The sequence below is a fragment of the Prinia subflava genome, chromosome 8 (assembly GCF_021018805.1).
Source record: "Prinia subflava isolate CZ2003 ecotype Zambia chromosome 8, Cam_Psub_1.2, whole genome shotgun sequence".
Classification (NCBI taxonomy): Eukaryota; Metazoa; Chordata; class Aves; order Passeriformes; family Cisticolidae; genus Prinia; species Prinia subflava.
Genome location: NC_086254.1, coordinates 25,988,338 through 26,008,183, shown reverse-complemented (window position 1 = coordinate 26,008,183; position 19,846 = coordinate 25,988,338). Strand labels below are relative to the sequence as shown.

At 38.3% G+C, this 19,846-nt stretch overlaps 1 long non-coding RNA gene across 1 annotated transcript in view; it reads left to right on the top strand.

Annotated features, from left to right (window-relative positions):
* LOC134552990 (uncharacterized) overlaps positions 1-18,927 on the top strand; it is a 28,233-nt gene extending 9,306 nt beyond the window's left edge. The window contains exons 2-3 of the long non-coding RNA XR_010081003.1: positions 3,104-3,242; positions 17,470-18,927. This is a non-coding gene — a long non-coding RNA (uncharacterized LOC134552990). The remainder of the gene's footprint in view (positions 1-3,103; positions 3,243-17,469) is intronic.
* Positions 18,928-19,846: the final 919 nt, after the last annotated feature.

The window sequence follows — 19,846 nt, the reverse complement described above, 5'->3', positions numbered from 1 at the left end:
AACGTTTTGAACTTTGTATTTTTGACTACATGGAAAGTGCCCCTTTAGGATTTAGAACGAAGCTGCAGGAGAAAAAAAAAAGATGGTCCATTGTTAAATCTTCAAAGAAAAAGATTCAGGGATAAAAGTAAAATTGAAATACAAAAGGGTTTTTTAGAGTTATTTAATGTTTCAAAATGTGGCTCTGGCCTCTGCCTACTGGCCAGTTTCAAGTTTACTGTCTAAGAACTGGAATTTCAAAGGTAGTTTGGAAATGCCTTTTTTCCTGCATTAAGTAATGTGAGGGCATATGGCCCTTCAGTCTGAACACGTGGCACTAAAAATATACATGTGGGGAATGCTTTGTTTCAGAGTCACTTTTTTCCTTTCATTTGTTTCTGAAATCAAAGTTTTTGAATTCTTGAAAAGAACGAGCCCGTGTAATGTCATGCTTTGAAATGCTGTTCTCCTGACATTACAAGACCATGAAAGGGAGAACTTTGACTAACTCTATTATTCCTACACCTTAAAGACATTGTCAAGTTTGCCAAGCTCTAAATATGACCCACCTAGTTTTGTTTCTTTTACCTCTTATTCTGCTACAAAGCTTATTTCTTTTCTGTGTATATTGCTTCAAAGCTTGCATTTCTTCATAAAATTAAATAAAAATCCAGAAACATAGATTTCAAGTGACTTTTGCACAATTCAATCAATGTAGGCAGGTGATTGAAGCATGCAAACTTCATTTGAACTGACTAGTGCTTATCAAACAATGAGCAAAACTGGTTTGGAATTAGTTATGTCTTTTGATGTGAGGGTACAGTGCTGATCAAAGTCGTTGATAGCCATTCATGTGAGTCCCTGGACAGGCTTTGTCCCCATTAAAAATCCATCCCATTGCAATAATCCTCAGACAATCCCCCCTCCTTTTCAAGTGAAAATAATTTTAACTTGACCCCAAATCCCCAAATCGAGTTACGTACTTTTGTTTTAAATCTGAGTGCCTCCATCTAACAAAACTAAATCCCTAATGCTTTAATTACCTATAATGATCTCCTTCACAAATGTTCTGCTTCTCATGGCCCAGAAAATGGTCTTATTGAAACCTTTGTGCATAATAAAGTCACTGTGATATACATATAAATATATATATACACACATATATATGTACACAAGCATTGCTGCTCAGTAGGTTCTGCAACTGGGAAAGATAATCCTTTTTAGTTCATTCCATTTTCATTTTTACCTAAATATCTAACTGCAAGTGCACTTCAGATCCTGAAACTTAGCTCGGTCCACTTAAGTAAATAGCTGTACACAGCTGAAAAATTGGCTTTTATGATCAGAAAGTTTTAAAAGCTCCATTTTGCTCATAATTGCTATATATTGAAAATTAACTTTGAAAACTTAATGTGATAAGAAAACTCCTGACCTCAGTGAAATCTATTTTGTGCCTAATAGGAAACACCCAAGGCTTTGCTTTGAAGTCCCTGAAACTCAAAGATCAGAATGAGTCTAAAATACCCAGAGCCCTGCATAAGTGCAATTATTACCTCAGTGTCTGTGGTAGCTCAAGTTCCTTGAGCTTGATTGAATAAGTATTAGATCAATGGTGAGCAAACACTGATTTCTTAAAAAAGGGCATATAGGCCAATCCATGGAATATTCCTTTCCCATTGCCCTCTTGAATTGACAGCCAAGGGATAATTTGAGTGTAATTCACCTCAATTTTTGGGAGGAGAGCACGTAAATATCATGTTTGATAGGGGAGCTCCAAGACTTGCTGGGTCTTTAAAACAAAAAAATAAATCCTGCCAGAGGGATGTGGATTAGAGAGTTGTAACAGATAGGCAGACAATTGAGAAATTAATCTCATTTCATAAGTTACAGATTTAGTCCCAGATTCGAGGGAGCCTTACCAAAAGTTTAGTGATGAATGTGGAAAAAGTAGAAACAATCTTCTTTGCTTCTACTATCTAAAATAAAATTGAAGTGACATTTTTCAAATGAGAATACATTGTCTGCTGCTTTGTCTGGTTCTTTCATTTCAGCTTTGTTAGATCTTTTGTTTCTTTGATGCTCAGAATATTGCACCATTTGGCTCTAAAACCTACATTAGAAGAGCATTAATTAAAGGCAGACACAGTGCAACGGAGACACTGTTAAAATTATGCTTGAAGGTACAATGTAATTAATTTTGTACAAGTGAAACATAAAAGAGAGAATGAAACCGGAGGAAATAGCAGCATATCCTCACAAAATGATAATGAGAAATACAATTGCAAATCAGACAAAATGTGAAAGGACATATGGAATAATTAGGTTTCAAGAAAGAAATCAAAACAAAGGGTAACCTGCTAATTGCTCTTGAAAATTAAGCAAAGAATATATAACTAACATTCAAGGTTCCTGGGGTTTGTTTTGGGGTGTTTTTCTGTGGAGAAGTGTGAGGTTGGCATTAAGTACCTGTCAGTAAAATGAGTTTGTAAATTTTATATCATAATTTCCTGACAGGTATGTAAAGAACTGAGCACACTGCTTCACTTTGGGGCAACTTCTCTGTTAGAAGTTATCTAAGAAGATAACGGGTTGGGACCTGGGTTATGGTCCCCAGGTTGAAAATGAGGGCACATGACATAATTAACACTAATTCTGTCTGTACAGGAGTAAAAAAAAAGAGGCTTTAGAAAACTGCTTTATTTTAATTGGTCATTTTAAGTGACAATTAAACTTCTGCAGTCCTTGTCAGAACCCCTGTGATTCGCCCTCCATTCTGAGTGTTCCTGAGCAAAGCACTTGAAAAGATCAAAAATGTGGCTTGAACATTTATCCTGTTCTCCAGAGTTTAAGTGAAGCCCAAGGTTTCCACGGGTCTGTGGTGGCAGCCTTTGAAGATGCAACATAAAACAGAATGGAAGTTTATCATGTGTTTAAAGATCTCTGCTGCATGTGGTGAACCCCTGGTGGAGGCTGGGATTGACAAATTGTTGGGTTCCTTTGGAGCTGTAATTCCACTTGTGTGGAAGCTGCTGGGATAATCTTTGGCTATGGGAGGATGGCACCACTGGAGTTTTAGTGGGACCAGACTTCCAGTAATCAAATCCTTTGTTTTCTGTTGGTTTAGGGTTAAAGAAAATCAGCAGAAATGTCAGCAAACCGTTTCACACGCCCACAGCCCTTTGTGTGGTGGCACAGGATGGTGTCAGAGTCACTCAGCATCCAGGCTGCTCCTGTCATCTGGGAGAAATCAAGAAATTCTCCAGGTAAGAACTTCAGTGTTTTCATTGCTGACAAACAAACATATCTGATAAGGGGAAAATCCTGAAGCTTCTTTTAAAACATGATGTAATTTTATAGATAATATCCATCCTCAGATTATAACTTTTTGCCAACTTGAAAACTTTCCTAAATGTGCTAACTACTTAACTAGATTCTAGTAGTTGAGTTTTTCAGTTTTAAGCTAGAATTCCTTTTTTTCACTGTCTGGAAAAGTCAGTTCATTCCTGTCTTGCAATTAATCAGAACCAAAATGAGAAATGGCCAGTGAGAAGGAATTCTAGGTGAGCATCAGCCAAAGTCCAGTGCTGTCCTCCAGCTGTGGGTTAGAAAGTTCAGGCTGTTTTCTCCAAAACACGAGCTGAATATCAGCATTCCCAGGAGATCCTGAAGGCTGCTTGCAAGAACAAGATCATTAATTGCCAACAACCTGAAAATATGCACAGAAAAACTTGATCCCTTAACAAAAATATTGATTCCTTAACATCGTGTGCAGTGTTATTGGCCTTCCTACACTTCTAAAGCTTTCTTAATTAGTCACAAACTCCTGAGCTGGAAAGTTCTGTAATTCATAGCATAACAACACCTCCTCTGTTGTGTGCACTTTGTCATCCACTGGGATTTTGAGGAGTTTTAAATAAATCCCTTTTTTAGTATTATATAACATAGTGCAATAAAGTCCTTTAAAGTATTTTACTCAAAGGTGATGTGTTTTGCAGTAATTTGAAGGACAAGACAGGTTTCAAAACAAAGCATGTTTTAAGGTAAAACACAATGAACTGTTTCTAGGGTATATAATTATATTGATCAGTCCATACTTTTTTCCACTGAAATGTCACACCACACAATTTCAAAATCAAACTATAGGGGGAAACTGCATTTTGTTTTTGGCCTCCATGGTGAAACTTTTAAATGTTAAAATGCAAAAATATCTGATGAAGGAGAAGCCTTATGAAGCCGGGTACACAGCAAAAATGTGAAGATCCTTGATCTCACAAGTTGTCTCTTCTGTCACAATTTGCACAAAATAGAAGGAATGCAGCAACTTCAAAAGGGCAGAGATTGTTCAGTCATTAATTTTTACAGCAATTTTGAGGACAACTCATTTAACTGACGTTTAAGCTTTATTTCCATGTCATGACTTTGTAAATTGACTTGCAGTAAATACCAACGTGTTGCTGGGCAGTTATTTTTATTTTTAAAAAACACCTTTTACAGTTGATGATTACACCCAGTAAATTTTTCCAGCTAAGAAGCCTAACCTTCCAAGATTATGTATTCTTCTCAGTTTATTTCTACAAATACGCTCCTGTGGTTTTGATAAAACATATGTAAGAAATTGATTTCCTGATTCACTTCAGCTTACAGGGTTTTTAAGACCAGTTTTGGTCTCTACCAATTAATCTTTGCAAATTTTTTCTCTGCTACATGAATGCTCAGAGAATTCTGATAACAAGTAGCTCTAATTCACTGCTTCATGAAAGGGCCTTTTAATCTGCTCTGTTTTACACTATTTCCCTGAAGAAACCTGCTGAATTTCAAAGCAGGTGTCTTTTAAAGACTTACAGATAATATTTTGAAAGGTAAGTATATTTTGCTACTATTAGTGAAGGGGGAATATCTTTTGCTGGTGAAAAAAGCTGCTCTGAGTGCTGCACTAAGAACCATGAAAGACCTCTGGTGACTTCAGAGCCTCCTTTGCATAGCACAGTGTTAAATTCTGCCCCTCTGAATATCTGAGTGATGCCTTTACTGCCTAATGGTTCTTTTGTTGTGATTAAGCTTAGAAACTATTTACATTCTTTCTGCATAAAAAACCCCAGGTAGTTCCTCATCTAACAGACCCATAATATTTTGAAAGCCTCATCTACTGTGAAACTTTGAAGTAGATGAGTGATTTTTGTTGTACCTTGTAGTTTTAGCTTCTAGCTCATGTAATTAATCTTCTCCTGTTTTGGCAGCCTTACAGTGAAGGTAACAGGTTTTGCTAGAGAGGAGTTTCCAAAGCAGACTGACTTTGGAAGTCAGACTAAAAAATAACTGCAGAAAATGCATTTTCATGAGTTCTCAGGAAAATGGGGGCTTGGGATGTTTCCTAACAGAGGTGCAATGCTGAGGGCATGGCAATAAAAGCCACACACAGGAGATGGTGCTGTGTTTATCCCAACAGACCATGCCCTGCTGCTAAAACAATTGTGTAGAACACCTACAACGAGAATTTTTTGTTCATCCTCTTAAATTAACACAAAAAGAGTACCAAGAATGCTAAAAAGAGTCCTGAGCAAGCAGCAACCTTACTGCTGTTGAATAAAACACTCACTGCAGCAGGTTCCTGAGGCAGCACCAGCGAGGAAGGTGCAGCAAGCACAGCACTCAAAATTTACTGTGCTCTGATCTCAGCTGAATTTCTCACTTCATTCAAAGAAATATGCTTCACAGAATTCAGAGCTGTGTCTTCAACCGACCTTGCAGCTTGTTTCAAATTAGGTTGTGGTTCTGTCCACCTGTCATTACACTGCCAGCTACTATTAAACCATCAAAGCAGTATTTTAGGGGCTTTGATGTAGTCTGGAATTGTATCTACTGCTGAATGATTAGAGTAAATGTTACAAATGTATCCAAAGGGAATAGAAGTGCTGGTCTAATCTAGATCCACTACAACTTAATTTTAAGTATTTCCTTACATTTCTGTTATTTCTGAGGCATTCCTTTGTATTTATAGATGCTAGTACAGCAGAAACAGCCTCTTGGAATAGCATTAAAAAGCTGCCATTAACAGAGTCTGTGTTATTAATGTGGTGTTCCATACATCACAGCTTCAGAAAGGTCTAGAAAACGGATAGTGGAAATGTCATTTCCCCTTTGTAAATGACATTCAATTTTAATAGGAAAAGTACTGAAGGAAAATGAAGTTCTTTTGTTCTGGTTTGGAGGAGAGGTCTGGCTTCTGCTTGAGATTTCTTGGCTGCATTCCTGCCAGGCCTGAAGAGACAGTTAATTCTTGGGTGGTGTTTGGGCTTGGCCCCAGGCCTTTATTTTATCTCTTGGCCAAGTTCTGGTGCCCTTTTGCCCACACACCCGTTTGTGCCAGAGTCCCTGGGGGATGCAGGGGCTGCTCCCACTGCTCCTTCAGGAAAGGATGGAGTGTGTGACAGCCCAGGCCCTCCCCAGAGCAGGTGAGATCAGCACGTGTGAGCAAAAGGACCAAATGTCAGCTGCACCTCGGGTTTCTGCTGCAGGATGTCAGCACAGAGCCCATCCCAGAGCTCCCACACACAGGCACAGACAAACGGAATTCTGGCTCTGGGACAGCCCTGGGGAGCAGCTCTCAGTGTACAGTGGCTGGATCCAACCTCAGTGGTCTGGGTGCCCCCTCCTCAACCCTGCTTTGATCAAAAACAGGCTTTACAAATTAGCTTTCATAGCAATAATTAAAATAATTCATGGAAGCAGCCTTTTAGCTGTTCCAGAATTGGTTTGCAACAAAACAAAACTAACCCAAATCTTACCTGATTGAGTATTTAATGTTTGAGAATGTGTCCAGCCCCTGACCATGGTCTTACAGTTTGTCTTCCCAGAAAATATAATTCAAAGCTCCTTTGGGGAGAGCTACCTACATCCAGGTTAATGGAAGGAAGACACCCATTAGTAGCTAATGCTGGACTTGGTGCTTTTAGCAGCAGTCAGTCTGAGCTCAGAGCCTGCAAACATCTGGCTTTTGGTTTGAGGAGGAATTAATGTTGTATAATTACAGAAGGGCAAAGATCCAAAGAGAAAAAGAAGGAAAATATTACTATAATTAAATGGCTGAAGCTGTATGATGCATTTCCTTTTACATAAGCAAGAACATTTTTAAGCTCAGTTTCATGTTTCAGCTTTTCTGATTTTCAGCAAATAGCAATAACACAAAAAGGTTAATTACAAGCCTCAAATGAAGATTGTTTTTATTATTAGAAGTGTAGAAAAGACTTCTGCATTTTCTCTGATTGTTTTCTGGCTGATTGCAATAAAATGTAGACATGGCCTTATTTCTATGTGGACTTCTTAATTTTATTTCATACAGCAAGAGCCAAGTGTGCCTCAATTCACCCTTCCAAGCAGAGCATCTACATGATGTTTGGCAAGTGGAAACTTTTTAATTGTGGTAGGTCAAGGAAATCTTTCAGAATGGTTTATGAATAGAGTTATGCAATTCATGCTGTGGCTGTCTGAGTGAGTTCCTGTCCATTCAGAATGGTTCAATTAAAGTTGTGAAAAATGAAGAATCTTCATTGATGTCAGTGCAGCTTCAAATTAGCTGTTCCTGATCCAGCACAGTCCAAAGCAGTGTGGATCTGACATTTAGATTTAAGGATGAGTGTTAACTGTTGCTACTTTCTTTCCTCAGTGAGAAGTTTTAGTGTGTTAATTGTGCAAAGGATAATTAAGGTTTTTAATTCCTTGGGGCAGATTTGGACACTGCACTGGTAACTGATCTTGTGCAAGAATATCAAAATCCCAGGTCTGAGGACATCACCACCAGTATACAGTGAAAGGAATGAGAAATAAGTTAAATAAGTTGTGTTTGTCCTTGAATTAAGGTGAAATGATGCCTTTCTGCACATGGGATAAGTTTAGCAGAGCCACTACTGGCAGTATTTGCACGTACACATAAAATATTCCCTAATTCTGCTAAAGTATTAGGAAAAGAAAAAGGATCTACTAGTGGCTGATTCTTTTCATAGAGACTTAGGGAAGGCAGGGAGGTGTTTCTCATATATTTTGGTGTAGAACTCGTGTTCCTGTCTGGAGAAATCACCTGGCTCATCCCCTGAGCTCACCCAGCCTTTAGCACGGCTCAGCCCTGCTGGCTGCTGCCTCACAGCCAGGTGGAGGTTCCACCTGTGCCTGCAGAATAAGGAAATTCATAAGAAAGTGAACAGTCTCAGTAGCAGTAACCCAGTGGGATTTTAGTATTTATGTAATTTGCAGGAGGGAAAAGAAAAATAATTGTTCATTATTTTGAACTGGGATAAAAGGTCTCCTTAATGAGAACTTAGAGGAGTGTTGGTTTCCTCCACTGCATTTACTTTTCCTGCATAAATCTTCTGTGGCTCAGCCACTGCTGAAAAGGAGGGTGTCTGCCACCTGTATGTTGAAGTAATACAAAAATTCATTGTTTTCTTCTCATTTTCACTTCACAAGAGAAAGGGGTTTTGTGGGGTTTTTTTCAGCAATTTAATGCCATCACAACATCTCTGTAGATAGCTCCAGTGTCCTTCACTTTAACAGCAGAACACAGCCTTGAACAGAGTGTTACCCCTCAGCAGAGCCTGACAAGTGTTGAAGTGGACATTTTCTCTCACTGCAGAACTCTTGTGTTGTGCCCATCTCTATTTTTAAAATGTAAACACTCCTTGGTTGGCCACGACCTTGCCTGGATGACTCTTTTCTGCAGCAAACAGTGAATATGTGACATAGTAGAAATAATGGTATTTAAAGGCTCCAGCATCAGCTGCTGTGGAGGGAGGCAGTGGAGGGAGAGAGCTCTGGCTTAGAGCCATGGAAAGATGAGGATATTCACACTCTCCTGCTGTCCCAGTGATGTAAGGCTTCCTCCTTGCACATCATCAGATCCAATCCCAGCTGCCAAGGGAAAATGTGTTCTGTAGTAGCAGTGGAGCAGTTTGGGAGTGATGCATGGGCTCAGTGTTGAGCTTTCTTACCCTTTTCTGGGATAATGTGGGTTTCTTAATTTGATGTGATCTCTGCTATGAAATGTATTTCATTTTCTCCCTTGGTTGGGAGAGACATTTGAAAAGAGAAGACCCAAGCAGCTGGACTGTGGTGGGTCTGTCACTGAGTTCATCAGATTCTGAATTCGTCAAACTTCAGGAAAGCTAAAAATACTAAGAATAGCCTTCTAAAACCAGCAAATCCAAAGTTATTAATCAATAATGAGAGGAACAAAAGGCTTATTATCCAAAAACAGTGAAAATATGCATAGACTAGGCTTTTAAAAAGAAATTTGTGTTAGCTGAGAATAAGAAAAATAACCAATGGGTTATTTATCTTAAGCATGGTAATGAACAGAAAAGTAGAATAGAAATTACAGCTTAGTGTCTTATATTCATCCCCTCTCCATGACCTTCATACCAGATCTATGGGATTTACAAGTTAAGATTTTTTTGACAGTTGTACAAACCGAAATATTCCTCTAAAAGTCAAGGTATTTCATATTTGAATTGATGGGAAAAAGTGAAAAGTGATTTGTGTCAGTTTTCCAGTTTGCTGTGGCAGAATTTTTTTTTTTCTTTATTATATCCACAAGGTTAGAAAAGACTATAAAACCTAGGTTTTTATAGTGACTAAAACAGAAACTCATAGCTATAGAGTGTAACAGCCAGGCAGATGAGACCAGTTTTAACTCCCTTACAGAGCAAAATACAACCCAAATGTGCAATTGAACCAACCAGCTCAATTTAATTTGTGAATAAATCTGCTAGGATATTGTGTTTGGGTTGCTTTTTTTTGTTTGTTTGTTTGTTTTGGTTTTTGTTTTTTTTTTTTTCTTTATGGGTATGGGAGATGGTGAATAAAATCCTTAAAAAAAAAAAAAAAAGTCAGAAGATTCAAGTGTTAAGAGATTTGGAGACACAATTCCTAGAGATTTTGATCCCTGCTTCTGCAGGAGTCTCCAGCTGCATTGCAATCATTGTCAAATCAGTAAAGCTTTTAACCTCTATCTCATTCCAGACATTTTTCCCACCTTGCATATTATAAACTTCTTTTTTGTTCACTGAAACCTTAGATTATAAATAGCAATGCTCAGCACTTTTAGTTCAGAGTGAATTGTTGGGGGAGAAAGATTCAGAACAATTTTAATCATATTGTCAAACCCAGAACAAGCTAATGTATCAAGTTCAGACTTTTTTACAGTTTTATGACATAATTACTTGTGTATTAGGCCCACAATGAAAAAAATAGCTATTCAAGAGCAATGTTTTTAAAACTTTATTAGTAGTGTTTGCCTTAAGATAAAATGAGTAATTACCAACCCATTAAATACTGACAGGTAACCAGTTACAAGAAAGAAGTTGTCAAGTTATTTCACCTAAGTTAAATCAATCTTTCACTGTTGTGCTTAATTAAGGCAATTCCAGCTTGGCTCTGATGTAAAACTCAGTTGGAATTCAGGAAAAATAAGCCTTGAAAAGGTGGAATACTGCCGTGTTGAGCAGCATTCTGCAGCTAAAGAGTTAATAGTTTATGGTCATTCATAATGAGATGGAAGGCATCAGACACGAAACACTCCTGAAATTCCCACTTTATTTGGGCTCTAGGTAGGAGCTAGACTCTGCTTGCAGGAGTAGATTGATGTCTGAGGGCTGCCAGATTCTAAACTTGTCAAAAATCAGGTTGGAATCACCAAAACTCTGATTGTGAGTAGGTTTCTTTGGTCCTGAAGGAACTGGAGACTGGGAGAGACCTGCCACCAACGGGTGACAAAACATCAGCAACTTCAGTCCAGCCTTGCTGGAGTGGCCACTGAGAGCACTTCCACCTCCAAACTGCTGGAAATGTCATTTTGTGATGTAAATAATTCCCTGTGAGTGCCTTAAAGGCTAATTTTCAGTACCTGCCACAACTGTAAACTATGTAAAAATGAAGCTGAATTAAATCATAGTTGAGTTACTGCAGGTATAAAGATACAGCCTATGTCTCTTCCATTGGAGGTTTATGCTTCATTTCTTGCCCTGAGTTTGTTCCGTCGTTGAGGTGTTTTATAGTGTCTAAAATAATAAATGAGTAAACACCATCTCATTTCTTAAATGCTGGGAAAACGATAATAATAATAATAGTAGTAGTAGTTGTTGTTGTTGTAGTTGTTGTTGTTGTTGTTATTATTATTATTATTATTATTATTATTATTATATTTCTTTAAAACCTAATGCAGTGGTTTTTATGCAGATCAACTTTTACCTGCACTTTTGTAGGAGGATCAGGGAATTAATTGGATTAATTGAATGGAGAAATGATTTCATGCAATTCTTGGGGAACTGGCTCAACCCTACCCAGCCTGCAAGGTGCAGTCAGGAGAGGGGCCTGCCAGGGAATTGTGGCACAAGAGTTGAATCAGATTTGGAGCTTGTTTAAGGATTGCCATGAATATTGGAGTGTCATGGATGCAAAGCAGAGTTACCCACTGGGTCTGCAGAGATTTCCCAGCTTGAAGTAGAAGAGCTGCATGTGCAACCTCAAAGATGATTTTTTCCTCATGGGAAAAAAAATAGTTACACTGGACTTGGGATTGTAGTGGAAAGCTCAGTGAATTGATAAATGTGTGTTTGTACGACACCAAAGCAGAATCACACGATGCAAAGGTTTGGGCAAAATCATCTTCTTTTTCCAATACTTAGAGGCTCAGTGATCCTCTTTCACAATGTATTAGGGGTTCAGGAAAAAGCATTTAAATATGTTGGGGTTTGGCAGCCAGTTTGACTCTGCCAAGACTTTCCAATCTGTGTGTTGTTATCTCACTACCTTGCAGCTTAGCTCATGTAATTAGCACAATGCACAGCCCATGATCTCCACAGCAGCTAATCAAAGATTTTGGGTTTATCTGCAAAGGAATTTTTAACTTATTTTGTCTTTGCTTCTCCCCCACCCCTGGTGATTCTGATGTGTTTTTTGTTGCAGCACCTTTTTAAGTACAAGCCTTTATTCTGTTCTTTCCACAGCACCACCTTCAGCAGATGCAGCAGGTCTTCTGTGATGTAAAATACATCACTGCTCGGAAGCTTTCTCTTCAAAATAATTACATTCCTGTATAATTGTTTATTTTCAGAGACTGTTCCATATTGTGTCTGCTCGCCCCCAATCTAATTTTATTTTGATGGACTGGAATATCAGCCGTGCTGTTCTCAAGCCTAAAGTTAATGTATTCATTAGTTATAATTGCTTCCAATGTGTCCTCACCAATCTTAGTCTTCTGCTTACTTAATGATTCTGATTGGATGTTCAACACTTTTATCTGGGTTAATTTACTATTCATAGTACAATGATGGATTATTCATTTTGTTACCCAGATTACAACTGTAAATGGAGTTATACATCATCAATGAGAGCACCACAGAATCATTTAGCTAAAAAATGCCTTCTAGTTATCTTGAAGCAGCAAAGATAGTCACATAAAAACTTTGTGGCTGGCAGGGCTTCCTGCCCAAAGATGGCTGAATTCATTAGCCTGCTATGAATTGCTATAAAATTCTGTAAATGCTACTTTTAAACACTGTTTTATTCCCTAAGTGTGTGTGTTCGTGTGTGAATTATCTTGAGTGAAACTTAATAAAATGTAAACCGAAATCAATGGTAGAACAGAGTTTGTAAAGGGCAGTGGATTGGAGCTTAGAACTCTTGAGCTCTGTTCAATATATTGGTGGATTTAAGGAGGTGAAAAAAGGAGGTTTTATAAATTTAGAGAGATTTTATAAAACTTTTAGACTGCAGCCACAGAAGGAAAAGTGGCCCCAGTCTCATCTCTCTCACCATTAATGCAACAACAGAGCTGGTAACTCATCCAGTGAAGAAATCCAGAGGGGTGACAGTGGGGGAAAGCAGCAGCAGAGCTGAGGAAGTCCCAGAATTTATAGGGACTTTTTAGCAATAAAATTAACAGATGGGGGTTTTAATTGAGTTTGAAGCTTGTGTGTTCTGATTCTCTTCTTGTGATGTAAATTTGGGATAAATTGAGGGTGTAACACCTCAATTTTTAAACCATGGTAGTGACAAAGTCAAGGTGATGGCTGCATCACTGTGCCAGGCTGGCATTGTGCTCTCAGAACCCAGTGGTCAAACGTGGTTCTCACTGAGAACTCTGAGTCAGCACCATTCAAAAAATTCAGAAGTCAGAAGAATTAAACCAGGCATAATGGGCAGCAGGAATAGTCTAAAATATCTCTTCCCTCTTCTGAAATCTATTTTGAAACAGAACGAGCAAAAATTCTCAGAAAAGAATCTCTAGTGAGCTAGAATTTTATCAAAATCAAGGCAGAATATAAAAGTGGGGGGAAAGTCAGAAATAAAATGTAAAAGAATCAATTTAGAAGTGAATTGAGGAAAACTAAACGGGTTTGATGCCAGTAGTCATTAGCCTGAAAGACAGAACCTGTCAAAATAAAGTGAGTGTTGTGCAAGAAAAATCAGAGCAGAATGAGGAGACTTTTGGATCTTTCAGACCTAAATGAATTTATGGTAAATGATGGAGAAATTTACCTTTAATTGCCTTTTTTTTTTAAGTTCTCCAAGTGCTATTTTAAACTGAGAGATGATGATTTTCTGCATTTTGTGGTATTCCTCTCAATTACTAGAAATCTGGAAAAAAAAAGGATCAGAATTCTTGGAGTGGTGGCAGAGGCAGGACCATGTGTGGGGATGTTTTCCCTGGTGCTCTGTCAGGAGCTGCAGGTTTCTGGTTTTTCTCTTCAGCCTCCAACTTGGCTTGGTGAGGTTTGGTTGAGAAAGAAGTTGGAAACACACATTTATAAGTGACTCAGAGAGACCAAAATTTTACAACGATGTAAAGGGTGTCAAGTCTGGTGGATTTGGAGATTTTGATCTTTTGCAAAAACGTGCCTGAAAAGCACCAAAACACAACGGCCTTCACTTTTATCAATACCTGTGTCTTTTTGTTCAGAGATAGATCCTTTTTTTCTGAGCTACAGAGGCATTTAGGAATTGTCTCCCAGACATTTTCCCTGTGATTGCATTTGTTTGTAATACCGAGCGTTTGAATGTCTGGTGCCAATTTTACTTGAATATGTGAATTATAGATATGTTTATGGATTTTCAGCATGACAGCCCAGATATGTAGAATTCCTTTAACACAGTAGCTGCTTCCACTTTTTAGTAATCTGTGATCTGAAAAAGAAAACCCTCACACTCTTCTCAGGCTCAGAACATCTTACAAAAAGTCTAAAACTCAATTACTAGGGTTTGGCGACCTTGCAAAAAGGAAACAGCACCTGATTAACTGATGAGGAAATAAACAGCAGCAATGTAACGTGACCTTTAAAGAGCAACTCATGAAAATCTTTTGAAACATTTCTACTTAAAGGATATGTCAGGACTATACTTTGTGTGGTTGTTCTCTTCATTCTGTGCTGCTGCTTCTCTGACACTGTGGCATTTGGGGTTTGTGCCTGCAGCTCTGATGCTCCATGGGCTGTGCATCCAAACAAGGACTGAAATTGCAATTACTGGGGTACTGCTACTCTGAGGGAGACTGTGGGGCCCCTGGTTTTTCAGATGAAGTTTTATTGATGTGGTTATTTACCTCATGAAATATGCAATGTTCTCTTCAGTTCTTAATTTGTTCTATGAAATAATTTATTAAGAGTAAGTGCTCATATTAATGGACATGTCAAAGAAGGGCTGTGATCAGGCCCAGACATTCTGATCAATTTTCAGATCACATCTTTCCCTATTATCTTCTTAAATACAACAATGATATTAAGAATTTATAGTGAAGTTCAGCCACAGTTGTTAAATACAGGTGTGCAGAAGGAAGCTGAAAATCACTTTGAATTCTTGTATTCTAAAGGGTTGGAATGTGGATCCGTGAATGTAACCAAAGTAGAAGTACTGGAAAATATTTTGGGATAATTTTTTATTTACTATTGGGCAAATTGCTATACATTAAATCTGGCTTCTTAGGTAGGACAGGAGAGAAGATTAAAATGGAACTTGTTGTCATATCAATGTGGCTTATCAGAATTCAAATGTGATATATAACCAGTTCCTCGTCAAGTAAGAATTTTCTTACTTTGTTAACTTTTAACTATGAACCAAATTAAACTATTTTGCCCATTAACAGTAAATTAATTTTCCCATTTTAATTGGATAATCTACATGTTTTTTCTATATAAAAAAGAGGAAAATATAGATTCCTCAGATCTTTGAACATACCGTTAAACTTGCAATTTTCTTGTAATTTTTATATTAAAGTCAGTTGAATCCTGTAGAATCTGTTTTCCATAACACTGCTGTGGTTATGAATCAATGGTAGTATTTGATTTGTCACTCCAGCCCTCCATTCCTCTGCTCCTGGGCTCTCTGAAAGGATGCTGACAGTCAATACTTTCCTATCAGAACTCCAGAAGCACCCAAAACTTCAGGAATAATTTAAAGCCTCCAAAGGTGCAGCCACCTGTGCTCCCTTTCCTTCTCTTTGTTCACACAGAAGCAGGTCACTCAAAAGAACAGGACCCAGATCTGAAATGCAGACAGATCCTTCCCTGAATTTGAATTTGAGAATAAATTTATTGTAGATGAAATTTGATTCAATTAAACTTGGAAAGGTGGAGTTTAATTCAATTAAAATATCTCACAGATTCCCTTTCTCAAATCAATTTTTTTTCATGCTGGAAAAGGATCCAAGAGCTCTTTATCTCCCTGGATGTTGCTTTTTTTTCTCCCCCAGAAAAAAAAATCCTTATGTGGCCAGTACAAAGAGAATTGTTTATGCTTTTCTGAGTGAATGCCAAGAAGAAAAGAACCAGAAAACAAAGACTAAACCCTTCTTGAATTTGTTACTTTAATTTTCTGACAGTCTGTCACACTGAAGCAGAAAAATCTTAAAAATTCAGTTTATATATTTCCTTTAAAACTATTTGGGAAGCTGAGTGTGCACCAGCCTTTGAAGAGACTATAATCTAGGTTGAAAGCATAAGAGGAGGCACATTAGAAACTTTTTTCTTCCTTTTGTTTTCTCTTCAAAATTGAATGGGACAAATCATCCCAGTTCTGTTCTCTCAAAAGCCATTGAGCATCTGCCACCAGATGAGAACTGTCAGCCTGTGCCTCTGCAGAACTGGGGCACAGCACTCACTGCTCCTGCCTGGCACTGCTGCTCATGGCAGGATGTGAACTCGGCTTCCCCGTGACTCTTGTCCCTCCTATCATCCCCCCTCCCCACCTTCATTCTTACTGTCTTTTGGAGAGCCTGCTTTTTGCAAGGCTTTTTTTTTTTTTTTTTTTTTTTTTTTAAGAAATAATACCAATAATTAAAAAAAAAAAAAAAGAAAATTTTTAAAGAAGTTTCTTCCAATGTTGCCCTCATTTTTGGGTTTTTTGCTGTTGCATGGAACTTAGGTTTATACTGTCAGCAGTTGCTTGCCTCTGTCAGGTTTCAAAACGTTCTCAGCTGTTTATTAATTATAACTAGAGATGAGCAGATGTCCTAAAAACAAGTATAAACCCATGCTTTCATTTTGGCTGAGTAACACAATTGTTCACCATCCCTTGAGCCTGCTTGTAGCTGCAATGATGTCTTTTATATTTAATATCATATATCATATATTATATAGTATATTTCACCTTTCATCTTTCATATATTAATTGTGTATTATGTAATGTTAGAGATGTGTGTGTTGACTTATGCAGTGTTTGTTGTACAGACATGGACCACACCACTGTTATCCTGCATCAAGTATTAAAAACAGGCAGTCAAATAATCAAATATCCATGGCAAAATTATGCAAAGTAGATGCTGGAAGTCTCTCATTAGAGATGTTCAGCCAAGCAGCCATTGCTTCATCATCTTCTCAGCACACCAAGACACAATGGCTAAAAAACTTTGCAAAAAAGGGAAATTTGATGGTATCCCCAGAAGATTCCTCTTAGAAATGTTGCTTCCTGGAATGAATTTGCAATAAAGAAAATAATTTAGATATCTAGAGCAAGCCTGCTACAGATATGAGGTACAAATATTGAAGTCCTCTGCTGCTTCTGTGTTTAATCAAAACACATTAATTTAAAATATGCATTTCAATCCTAGTCATTTCATATTGTATATATATGTCTTGGTAAAATAAATATAGGTCTAGTATTGTTTAATAAAAGAATAACAAAATGATTCCTGACATAATCACCTTTAAGCTTATCCCTGACCTCATATATTTTAATTATGTATAAGAGCTAGAAGATCGCCTGTGCAACAAGGAGCCCTTCATTACCTGTAATTCCTATTTTATAACTTTTTTGTTTGATCTGTTCCAGGATTCATTCCGAAGAAATTCAACAGAATAAATTATCATTCTCCCCAACCATTTGACTGTAGCTTTGAATATATAATGTATCCACCCATGTATATTATTTATGAAAGATTGATTATTCTTTCATCTCAATATCCCTTTTATGTCAAGAGAATTTCAGATTTAACACTTTCCTTCCTAGACACGAGGAATTGCTGTCCAAATGTGCTGCTGCATCCCACATGGGCACATCAAAGGCTGCTGAAAGCTCATCTGGGCACGTCAGAGGAGCTGCAGTTGCACTTTTGACTCACAGGCTGCTAAAGATAACTCAGGGGATGGGAAGGGGAATAGGTGAATGGACTTTGTTATCTTCCATGCCCTGAATCATGAAACGTGCTCTTTTAAAGCTGGCTCAACATGGAATTTTAAATTAAACTTTTGGCTCTGGTTTACTGCTTTGCTGCACAAGTTTTTGACCAGTGAGTGGAGTAGTAGTGAGCTAAAATTGCAAAAGAAAATCTGGGAAAGTGGGCACAAACATGAACTGCAGAGTTGGAAGCCATTTGTGTTTCAGTGGATTTGCTGTGTTTGTGCAAATCAAATGAAAATAAATAAAACAGATGTTTGTGTTGGGAAAAGGCTGCCTTAGCTTTTACCTCCAGGTTTTGGTAAACCTGGGAGCTTTGTGTTTCTCAAGAACAGATCATCAAGGCTTCATCACCACCCCCTTGCACTGCCAGGGACAAATCTCACAGCAAACAGGGTGAGATCTCCTCACCCAGCAGTGGGGAGAGCTCCTGTCTGGGGAGGGCCTTATCCCTCCTGAGCATGGCTCCCAGGAAAGGGAGATTAAATCTGCTTTTCCAAGGTGTGCACACAGGGATGGATCACACAGCCTGGATCTGTCGCGGTGTGATTCTCCTCTGTCCCAGGGCACACAGCGGCCAGGGGTGGGACACCTTCCCCCTGGGGAGCTGTCACCTCCCCACCCAGGGACTCCGAGATTCTCGGCAGTGCCTATCTCGGGCCCAGAGATGGGTCTTGGAATAAACTAAAGAGGTTTATTGAAGATATTAGCAACTGAAAGCCAAGACCCCAAGAAGCCCCAAGCAGGGCTCGGGCAGTGGGTTTTATACAGCAGGTTTGGGGGGGGGGATAAAGGGAGTGGTAAAGTTACAACAACAAATTAGGGTTTGTATCTAGGGTGTTACATCAGTGGGTAAAGCTAACAAAGACCAATCCAGAAGATGTGGGATGGGTTTACATAAAGCGGGAAAGGTGATGGACAGATAGCTGAAAGTTACATAATATAACAGGAGCACGCAGAAATTAAAGCAACTGAGGGAGACAAAGGAATATTAATGAAGGGGGTAGGGGTACATAGAACTGGGTTTATTAAAGCAAATATAAGAAACTAAACAAACCTATTTAATGCACCGCCACATGGATCAGATCCCAGCTCCTTGCTCAGAGCACTGTACCAGATCCTGATCAGGGCTGGATGTAAGGAGTTCAAACCTAGGATTGCTGAGAAATCCAAGAGCTCTCTTTGGCTGTTCCTTCTGCCATTCCATCAACCAGAAACGTCTTCACTGTGACTGCAAACTGTTCAAAGTCCTTTCTTCTGTCCACTTTGGATTAACTCCATCTAGGGGTTTTGGGGTTTGTTTGTTTGTTTGTTTGCTTTGGTTTTGGTGGATTTTTGGTTTTTTGTGGGGTTTTTTTTGATTTTTTTTGGGGGGGGGGAGGGTTTGTTGTTGTTGTTTGTTTGTTTTGGGGTTTTTTTTTTGTTTTTTGGGTTTTTTTGTGTTTTTTGTGGGGTTTTTTTTGGGTTTTTTGGGGTTTTTTTTTGGTTTTTTGTTTTTTTTACGGAGAAGCAGATCCTAAGCAAAAGCCCCTTTGGTGACAGTGAGATGTGTCACATGAAGAATGTGGATGGGTGTTTGGGTGACCTAATGCCCCTGGTGTCGGGTGCAGTTATTGGTGAGCTCTGAGGGGCTTTGCCAGCACATTTTATACCATATTTTATCTCCAAGTTGTCAAGCCTGACTGGTCAAGGAACAGTTAATCTTGTAACTCCAGGGTTAAGGTCAAGGGTAACATTCACAACATCACTGCTTCTTGAAGTTTATCTGTTCATCCTGCTGGGTGTCTTCGTGGGTGTTTTGTCACGTGATGATCTTTGCAAAACATGCGGCTGTTTTCATTTTTGATTACTTTTCTGGTGGTCAGTTATCATCACTCCCTTTTATCTTTTCTTTCCAATAAAATTATACATTTTTGCTTGCACATTTTGTAGAAATTCTGTTTCCCTGTCCATGCTGGGGAAGTTGGAACTAGATGATCTTCAAGGTCCCTTCCAAACCATTTTACGATTGAGTTACTTGGCAAAATAATTGGATTTTCAATCTAAACCCAATGTGAAAAAAGATCAAATGAAATATGGGTTTCCTAAATGATGACTTAAAATCTAAATAATATAGAAGTCATAAGGAAATACATTTTGCAAATGGTGAATTAATACTATGATTTAAAGAAGTGGAATCAAAATAATTTCATGTTAAGGATTTTGAGGA